Below are 9,893 nucleotides of genomic sequence, written 5' to 3'. Positions count from 1 at the left end.
AATTCCTATTCTGGCCCCTCTTGAAATGTGGTCATTTCATGAATCTAATGCAAGAATAAATTGGAAATAGGAATAACAGGTTCATAGCTTCTTACCACCTTGGCCATATGGTCATGGGCAAACCCACATTGAAGGAAGTAATGTCACATGACACCACTCACTTCTAAAAAGTTTTATTTATTATACTATTAATTTAGGGTTTTGTGTAGCCAATATGTAGTTAATATATTAATGGATGAATTAATTTTTTTTCAATTGTATAGAGAGTGAGGTAAAAAACTCCAAGTAAACGTGATTTATCAAAAAATAATTTATTAAAAAATATTTAAATATTAACAAAAAAATTTTTCTTCTATAATTTAAGATTTTCTTAAAAAAGTCAAAATCTAAACTATTCTCTTTGTCTAAAAATTCAAGTTCTTCTTCTCGATCCTGTGTTTTTCACTTTCTTAAAACAACTCATTTAGATTTCAATTGTAAGTAATTTTCAACTCAAATTAAGTTTTTAAATACTACATGTTTAAATATTTTTGATTAATTTGATAGTTTGAGTTTATAATTATAATCAAGCTAATTAAAATAGTATTGCATGTCAAATAATATCTTGAAATTTTGAGTCTTTTTTTAATTTATTTTGTAGATATATTATTTGAGTATTTGATTTTTGTATTTAACTTTATGTGATTTGTGGATGCTTGTATTTAGTTTTGATCAATGAATAAAAAATTGTCATATTGTCAGTTGTTGAACTTGATAATTTGCTATATAAGATTATATTTATTTAATTTTAATATCTTAGTTTATGCTAATGAGAAGTAATTTTTAACAAGTTTTTATAATTTTAGATAAATAAGTTAAAGAAAGATATTTTTTTAAAAAAATTGTCTCACAAGACTCAGAAATTTTAACGAGTGGATGAATGATTGTTTGGTGACATATTAAAAAATATGCATTTGATAGTGTTTCTCTTCATACTATCATATATTGTTTTCAAAATATGAAAAATTGTCTTGAAAAATTAATAGTTGTTTTAAATATTTTATTTTGAAGTATTAAATAGATGTATTGAATTAATTTTTTTAATTTAATATTAAAATTTCAAGATTATGAATTTTAATATATTTATATATTTTTTAATTATGACATCACTTAAAAATTTTTTGTAAATCTGTCCCTGCATAGGTAACTTAAGTTCTATGTATAGAACTTGACGGGGGCCTTGTTGTTAGCGAAACCATTTTCCTTTAACTACCAAAAATGTTTTAGTTTGTTGATCATACTTTTCTTTCTACTCAACTTTTTGTTTTTTTCTTGGAACCTGATGGGACTCTTGTGCCTCAGTTCTTTCTCTGTTGCACCAAGCAAATTTGCAACAGTTTGCAATAATTGTAACTCATGGGGGAAGAAGAACCATTTTGTGCATTGCCAAGGAAGTGGAAATGCCATAAATACTAGTGGCATTTCTTCAGTTTTAAGAGAAATATCGGACATGGTTAATGCTGATCGTGGTGCAACTGTTATGGATGCAGGGAGCTTGGTGATGTCATTAAATGGGAATAGCCAGGCAGATATTGCAGTTAAAGATTTGGTGCCTTGTGGAGGTTCAACTACTTCTTTAGTGGAGCTGCAAGAGGGCATTGGCATTGTTAAGTTTCTTACAGGGAAAGAGTTCTTCATTACCGGTTCAACTGGATTTCTTGCCAAAGGTATTTGCTTCTTTCTACTCATCACTTGCATTTTAATTCGATAATTAAGTTGACATGCTTAGTAGACAGTTTGTACGAAAAATGAGTATCTTTTATTCTTTTCAATAAAGCATTTTTTTTTTTATAATTGAGGGAGGGGGATTCGAACTCTACTCTTTAGGCAAAGGATAATGCATCAATGAAAGAGCCATGCTCAGGTGCCAATAAAGCATTTTTATTCATTCAAATCTTCTTATTTTATTAATAATATGCAGTTCTTATTGAGAAGATTTTACGAACTGTGCCTGATGTTGGGAAGATATTTCTCTTGATTAAGGCCAAAAACAGAGAAGCTGCAATGGAAAGATTGAAGAGTGAAGTATGTTATGTATAATTGTACCGTTTGTTGCTTATCCTGATTGATTCTTATATCTTCCAACCCCTTTTCCTGGTATTGAATCAAATTTTAGTTTTTGTTTTGTTTTAGATCATAAATGCAGAGCTTTTCAAGTGTCTACAGCAAACATATGGAAATAGTTACAAAAATTTCATGTTGAGCAAACTGGTCCCTGTGGTAGGAAATGTCTGTGAATCTGATCTTGGCCTGGATGGTGATTTAGCTGATATGATTGCAAAAGAAGTCGACATAATTGTGAATTCTGCAGCTAATACAACTTTCGATGAAAGGTTATGGCCTTTAACTTATCTCTAAGATTGTTGTGTAGAACACTATCATCTCCCACAAACCAGCAGTAAATCAATCACAAAATCTCTCACAAAACAGCACGAAATCACTCACAAACCAGAAGCAAATGAGCAATAGATCAGCAGCAAGATTAGCAGCATGTGTTACAATATTTTCTGTAAAGAGACGTTGCACCAATTTTGGAAGATTCATACACAATTATTGACCCTATAATCTCTCCCTATAATCTAAAGAGAGGAGAACCAACTAAGAGCTCAAGCTAGCAGAAAAAACACAAAAATTGATACGTTTGTTTTTCTCTTCCTCTCTTGTCTAATATCTCTCTCAACTTCTTTCTCTCCCTCTCCTTTGTTTTAAAGTTTCTTCATGTTGAACTGTTAAGAATAAGATCAGTACGTATCATGGCAAATTTATTTAATCACTGTCATTATGGAGTTGCAGGTATGATGTTGCCATAGATGTAAATACAAAAGGAGCACGCCACCTCATGGGTTTTGCCAAGAAGTGCCAGAAACTTGAACTCTTTTTGCAAGTATCAACGGGCAAGTATCAAAAGCAAAATATGAACGCTCATGAGATTCGGGGAAATTTTTTCAAGAATAACTGATTCCTAGCTTATTTGGCATCTATATAATTCTTGTACAATTTTTAGGTTTACTTTTGCTTTTTTTGATTCCAGAAGCAACTTGTATATAAACTCAAGGACTTCTAGTGTTTTGCTATTAAGCAGATCTGTTCTTTTTAACGTGCAGCATATGTTAATGGCCAGAGACAAGGAAGAGTTATGGAAAAGCCATTCGACATAGGAGATTGCATTGCAAGGGAAAGTTTAATTTCTGAAACCACACCCACATCCATACCTGAGTTAGATGTTGAAGATGAGTTACTGTTGGCTTTAAATTCCAAGAAAGGTTTTGATGACACTGAAGTGGCTCAGAAGATGAAAGAATTGGGTTTGGAAAGGTGACAATTCTCATTCTCTTCTTTCCATCCTCAGGTATTCATGTGGTTTAAGCTTGAGAAGGAGGAGAATAGATTATAAACATTTAGAATCATAATACTCTCAATTTTATGCACACTTTACAGAAAGAGTAATACAAATAATTTCTTTCTACATTTCCTCTGTGATTAATGTAATTTTTCTTCGTTCAAAAAAAAAATTAATGTAATTTTTCTGCACGACACAAAAAGGAGGTTTTAATCAAAGTACTGACATGATGATCAACACATGATCAGAGCTAGAAAATATGGATGGCAAGACGCGTATGCCTTCACGAAGGCTATGGGAGAAATGATGATCAATAATATGAGAGGAGAAATACCGGTAGTGATAATTCGACCTGGTGTTATTGAGAGCACTTGCAAGGAACCATTCCCTGGATGGATGGAGGGAAATAGGTATCTCTTGTTTAACTTTTTGTATGATGCAATTATTTTTGACAAAATTTGAGATGCCCTTTTCTTTCTCTCTCAGGATGATGGATCCACTAGTATTATGCTAAGGGAAAGGGCAGCTAACAGGTTTCCTGGCTAATCCCAATGGAGTACTTGATGTTGTGAGTAATCATTGTCTAATTCATACATCAGTATTGGTACTAGTGTTTGATGAATTAACATTGGAAAGTACATCCATTCCTCGTTTAATTTCAATCTCATGAAGGCTTGTTGTTTTCTTGCCGGGACGGATTACAGGTTCCAGCAGACATGGTTGTCAATGCAACCTTGGCAGCCATAGCAAGACATGGAATGACCCCAAAACCAGATATTAGCATCTATCACATTGCATCATCAGTTGTAAATCCATTGGTTTTCCAGGATTTAGCCAGACTACTCTATGAGCACTACAGCTCCTCACCATTTCTTGACTCAAAGGGAAGCCCAATCCATGTTCCATCAGTAAAGCTGTTCAACTCCATGGAGGATTTCTCCGCTCACCTCTGGAGAGATGCTACTCAGAAAGCTGGATTGACAGCTGTGGCATCTTGGGGCGGAAAGCTGTCTCACAAGCTTGAAACGATATGCAGGAAGTCAGTGGAGCAAGCAAAGTACTTGGCTAATAAATATGAGCCATACACATTCTATGGTGGAAGGTAGGTTACATTCTCTGTTAGGCCGTGGATTTTACTATGCTCGTAATCTTCAAATCTTGGTCAGTTTTGATATATGAGCCATGGATTGTGGGGAACAACAAATTTACCATTGAAAGACAGCAGAATTCTGCAAAACTCCTGGAAAAATTCATCAGAATTTTAAAAGATTGATTAATTAATTAAGATCAGAAATTGCCTGAACAGTCATTGTTGACTTAAATCTTGTTAAGTAAATTATTTTATTTGTTTACTAGTTTGGATTTGTTTCATTGTTGAAAAATAGAAACTGATAAAGATAAATTTAAAATCAACAAATGTCAGGTTTGACAACAGCAACACTGAGAGACTAATGGAGATCATGTCTGAAGAAGAGAAGAGGAACTTTGGATTTGATGTGGAAAGCATAGATTGGAAAGATTATATAAAAAAAGTCCACATTCCTGGTTTAAAGAGGCATGTTTTGAAGGGCAGAGGGATGTGTACTTAAGTCAAGTCATAGATATAGCTAGATCTGACAAAAATTATGTGTGTAATAAATGAATTCCTTTTCATTATGTTGCAAAAACCAAAGAATGCAGAGAAGTCTTGCCTTCTTACTAGTCATGTAATTTAACCCTTATAAGGGATCTATCAGTAAAGTTTTATCTTATTTAAAGCAATGTCGATGATTTTTTATAAAAGAAAATCCACTAGATTTATTAGTAAATGCAGGTCTAAGAGACTTTATTTCAATAAAACTAATCTGATCATTCAGCACTACTAGATTCACCATCAAGCAAAAATACTGAAATCAAATTCATTTGTTGAAACCATGGAGCATAAGTTATGAAGCAGGATTTATTTGTAATTTGCAAACTAAAGACTATGCTTTGTTAAATGCTGAAGTTTCTTTACCATTTGCATAGTGGTTGGTGTTCTTGCAATCAGATTTTTCTATATATTAAATAATATTTTGTGATAACTTATTTATTTAACAGAATTAAAGTTTTATAGCCCAAATATCAATCTCATGATTCAAATCTTACTTTCTTCCCCTTTAAGCTCGTCTCTCTGCTTAATTTTCCAAGATTTCTTCTTTCTTTCAGATCAGAAAATTGAAAGCCTCATATCATCAATGAAAACCAAAGGATTATGGCGATTGGATTGATATTATTATGATTGAAAGGAATATTTGCTCTGGTCTTATATATATATATCTTTTAAAATCTATAATATAAAATAAGACCACTAGGATCCCAAGTGTCAACAGGCAAGACATGCATTCTACATGCTTCATTCCCTCGAGGATCATTTTCACCAATACTAAACTTTTTTCCTCCAGCTGCCATAATGTCATAGGACTGTTCCTCTTCAGCGTTCTTCTCTTGCTTCTTTCTGCTACCACGAAAGTTCTTGTCTAGAGAATGGAGCTTCATAGGTGTCTGACATATAACCTTCATTTTGCTCCCCTTGCACCTTGATTAAATTTTTTCTTTTAAAGTAAAATTAAAACAGAGAGACAAATTTTGTTAGTCGATTCTTCAATTTTATTCAATCCTCTACTAAAAGATTTATTTTTGAAGGCTTCACCAACCGTTCATGCATATGAATTCACCCAATAATTCTGTAATATTTGTAGACACCTATTTCCTAGATAAAAATTAATCAAAAATAAATAAAATAATCAAATAATACAATAAAAATTAAAATAAAAAAAAACAGAAGGGAACAGAGATGGAAAAGACTGAACGTTTGTTCAGCTTCCCTCTCCAGTCAACTTCAGCTACCTGTCCCAGGCTTGCTTGTGCTAGGAGCCTTGTGAAATCACATGATTGCACTCTTAAGATTGTCCAAAATTTTGGACAATCCAGATCTTTTAAAATGAAGGCAGATTCACCAAACGAGGGAGCCAAAAAAAAATCAAAAAAATTCTTAGAAAATCCTAGCAACAAACAGTAGCCGAAAAAGAGGAGCCACCTGAAAATAATAAAAAAGGATCCCTAATCTCTAGTAGCCAAAAATCCCTAGCCACAAGAACAAGCAATCAAAAAAAATCTCTAGCAAGCTTCCTAACAGCCAAAAAATTCACAATCAAACCCAAAAAGAAAAACCAAAAATCGTAGGTAAAAAAGGCTTTTTGAGCCGCCGGTAAGAGAATAGTGAGTGAAAGAGGGAGATCGGTTTCTTTGGGGTGGCCGACGGTTGCAAAGTCAAAAAGGGGAAGAAGGGTCGTCAGTAAGAGAAGAGTGAGTGAAAGAGGGAGATCGATTTCTTTGGGGTGGTCGGCGGCTGCGAAGTCAAAAAGGGGAAGAAAGGCCGACGACTTGTGAGAGAGAAAGGAGAGAAGAAGGGAAATTAGTGTAGAGAGAAGGGAGAGAGTTTGGTCGGTAGAGAAAGAAAATGGTGAAGGGAAATGAAATAGGAAGGAGAAAAAAAAGGGTTTTATAGCTAGGGTTGCAGAGCTCAAAACTACGTCGTTTTGAAACTCACAAAAAAATCCTTTCTAATATCCCTAGACGGCGCCGTTTTGTTGGTGGAGTGTTGGAACCAAAAGGGGCCGGACGGAGCTTTGGGAACGGGCCGCAGGTTGGGCTGATAACTTGGGTCCACTTGACCCACAAAGGTAAACCTTTTTATTTTTATCAAATTTGTTGGGTGATTTAGGTTGATTTATTATATTGGGTCTTAGGATTAATGTTTTAAATAGGTATGATCTAGATTTAATAGTTTTAACTTGATGTTCTAAACTATATAAGTATTAAAATAAAGTATCAATGAAAAATATAAGAATATATATATGTATATGTACACATAGTAAGTAAAAATGTTTGAGAAAAAAATATATATTGAAACTTAAGTAAACGAAGCATATATGCAAAACAAGAGTACATTGCTAAATAAAATATGTTTACAGAGATAGATTTGGAAAACAAATATATAAATAAAATAAAATAATAATAATAATAATAATAATAATTTATAAGTTAATGAGATAAATGGTAAGTTAAAGATTTATATAGATTGAATTAAGGAATTGGAAATTATTATATCAAGTTTTAAAATAATTACAATAAAATAAGTATGAGAATCAATCTTAGAAAATTAACTTTGGAAAATATACTATAATATTAACCACAAGCATAATAAAACGATGATGGGATGATTGGTCGGGACACGAGGAGTTGCAATCCCGAGCTAATTTTTTCTAGGTTTGGAATCCAAATTAAGGCTCCACCAGTACGATGGGAGGGTCTCGATTTTGAGATTCTGAGATTTTTATTTCAAATAAAAAAAATTTTACTACATAAAAAATTTAGTCAAAAATAAAAAAATAATAAATAGATATAATGAAAAAAAATACAATAATAATAAAAAATAATAAAATAAGAATAAACTTCAAAAAAAGCATATCATATGTTTCCATCCATCATGCACATCATGGTATTATGATATTTTTGTTCACAAATATAAGTCCCGATGATGGGATTTTTCGAAGATCTTACGAAGGCGAGTATTTCTCGAAAAGTTTTCTAGGTGAAAAGATGTACCCAGATCCCACCAGTATGATGGGAGGGCTCGAGAAACATCTTTAATAAAAGGCTTTTGCTCATATTAGGTTCATTATTCACGACAATATTATTTTTTAAAGAAAAACGTACGATAACCCCGTTGATGGGAATTATTCGTTGAATTTGCGAAGGCGAGTTTCTCGAATAATTTTCTAGGTGAGAGAATACCCTGAGTCCCACTAGTATGATTGGCGGATCCTGAAAAATATCCTCGATAAAAAGGTTATTCGTCCGATATTTTTATTTCATGCCATGCATTTCATCTTACTTCACATTTACACTTCATTTTAGAACCAAATAAAATAATTTGATAAATAGGATATAAAATAAGTGAATAATAGCTAAGGAAATATAATGAACTTAAAGATTAAAGCCCAATAGGATAGTCTAAAAATGGTACTGTTCATGGAACGGGTATCCCTAGGGTGTTAATCCTTCCCTGAGTGTAACCGTACTCCCGAACCTAAATCTCGAAAAACGTAGACCAGTTTAAGATTCTTTCGACGGACTTAAATCTAATTAAGACTCCGTCGATTAAAATCGAGTCAATAGGTGGCCAATCACACCTAGTAAAAAAGATTGGTGGTGACTCCTAGTTTTAGAGTTTTCATTAGCGTCTGACGGTCGGGTTCTCGGACCTTCACGTTACGACAATATTGTGAAGGCATAAATATTCCATACATGATCTAGAACCTGTAACATGTGTTGGAGTTAAAGCCTGCATTGACTTTAATATGTTGATGTATTTTATATTTGCTTCATTGTATTGGTTATTAAGGGTGATATACCTATGTTTATGATGTGTCTTAATATATTTTATATTTAATACACTTGTTCTCTATGTAGAGAGGTGTTAATCACGTGTAGTTTGTAAAAATATAGTATGTTTATTGATGAATACATGAACTTAGTTTTTTTTTTTTATAATTGGGGGAGGGAGGATTCAAACCCTGCTCTTTTAGGCAGGGGGATTATTCACCAACCAATGAGATAAATGCTCGGGTTTGAAACATGAACCCTAAACTAATGATACATGAACTTAGTTTACATCGACTTCTTTACAACTTCTTATGAAGCTTGGTAAACAGTAAGCTTTTAGTTGATCATCTTAGGTATTTGGAAGTCTTTGCTATCGTCAAACTCTTGAGAATTATAGAGATAAACTTGATCACATATCAGAAATAAGAGTTTTCATTGGTTATAGTGAGTAGGCAAAATGATACAAAATTTACCTCGTGAGGTCAAACAAGGTCATTATGTCCAGAAATGTTTTCTTTGATGAAGATTCAAAATGGAATTGGACTGTAAGTGAATCAGAAAAGATAAAGTCTCCATTCAGAATTGAATTGCATGAATTTGTTGAAACAGAAGCAGATGTTGCAGATCAGACTATAGAAGCTGATGATGATGATGAACACTTTGCGGTAAGATGTACTCGAAGTCTTAATGACATTTATCATAGAAGCTTGATGGCTGTAACTAAACCTGATACATATCAGACTGCAGTAGAATCTGAGGAGTGGAAAGCTGCAATGTAGGAAAAAATTAATGTGATTAATAAAAATAACACTTGAACACTTGTTGACAGACTTGAGAAACAACATGTAATTGGAGTTAAATGGATTTTTAGGAAGAAACTTAACACTAATGGTACCTTGAACAAATGCAAGGCAAGACTTGTTGCCAAAGGGTACTCACAGCTACCAGGTGTTGATTTTCTACATACCTTTGCTCCAGTGGCTCGTTATGAAACCATTCAACTGCTATTAGCTCTTTCAGCTGCATTTGGTTAGAAAGTGTACTACTTTGATATGAAATCAGCTTTTTTGAATGGCATACTGCAAGGGGAGGTTTATGTTGAGCA

At 33.1% G+C, this 9,893-nt stretch overlaps 1 long non-coding RNA gene and 1 pseudogene across 1 annotated transcript; one reads left to right on the top strand and one right to left on the bottom strand.

Moving 5' to 3' along the window:
• LOC18599187 lies at nucleotides 1,312-5,064 on the top strand (annotated as a pseudogene).
• On the bottom strand, nucleotides 5,606-6,852 carry LOC108662100. Its single transcript, XR_001927880.1, has 3 exons — nucleotides 6,248-6,852; nucleotides 6,055-6,110; nucleotides 5,606-5,952 (listed from the first exon to the last, which is right to left on the bottom strand). It is a non-coding gene; the product is annotated as an uncharacterized LOC108662100 (long non-coding RNA).

Source organism: Theobroma cacao, chromosome 5 (genome assembly GCF_000208745.1).
Source record: "Theobroma cacao cultivar B97-61/B2 chromosome 5, Criollo_cocoa_genome_V2, whole genome shotgun sequence".
Lineage (NCBI taxonomy): Eukaryota > Viridiplantae > Streptophyta > Magnoliopsida > Malvales > Malvaceae > Theobroma > Theobroma cacao.
Note: the sequence above shows the minus strand (reverse complement) of the source record. Positions and strands in the feature narration are given on the sequence as shown.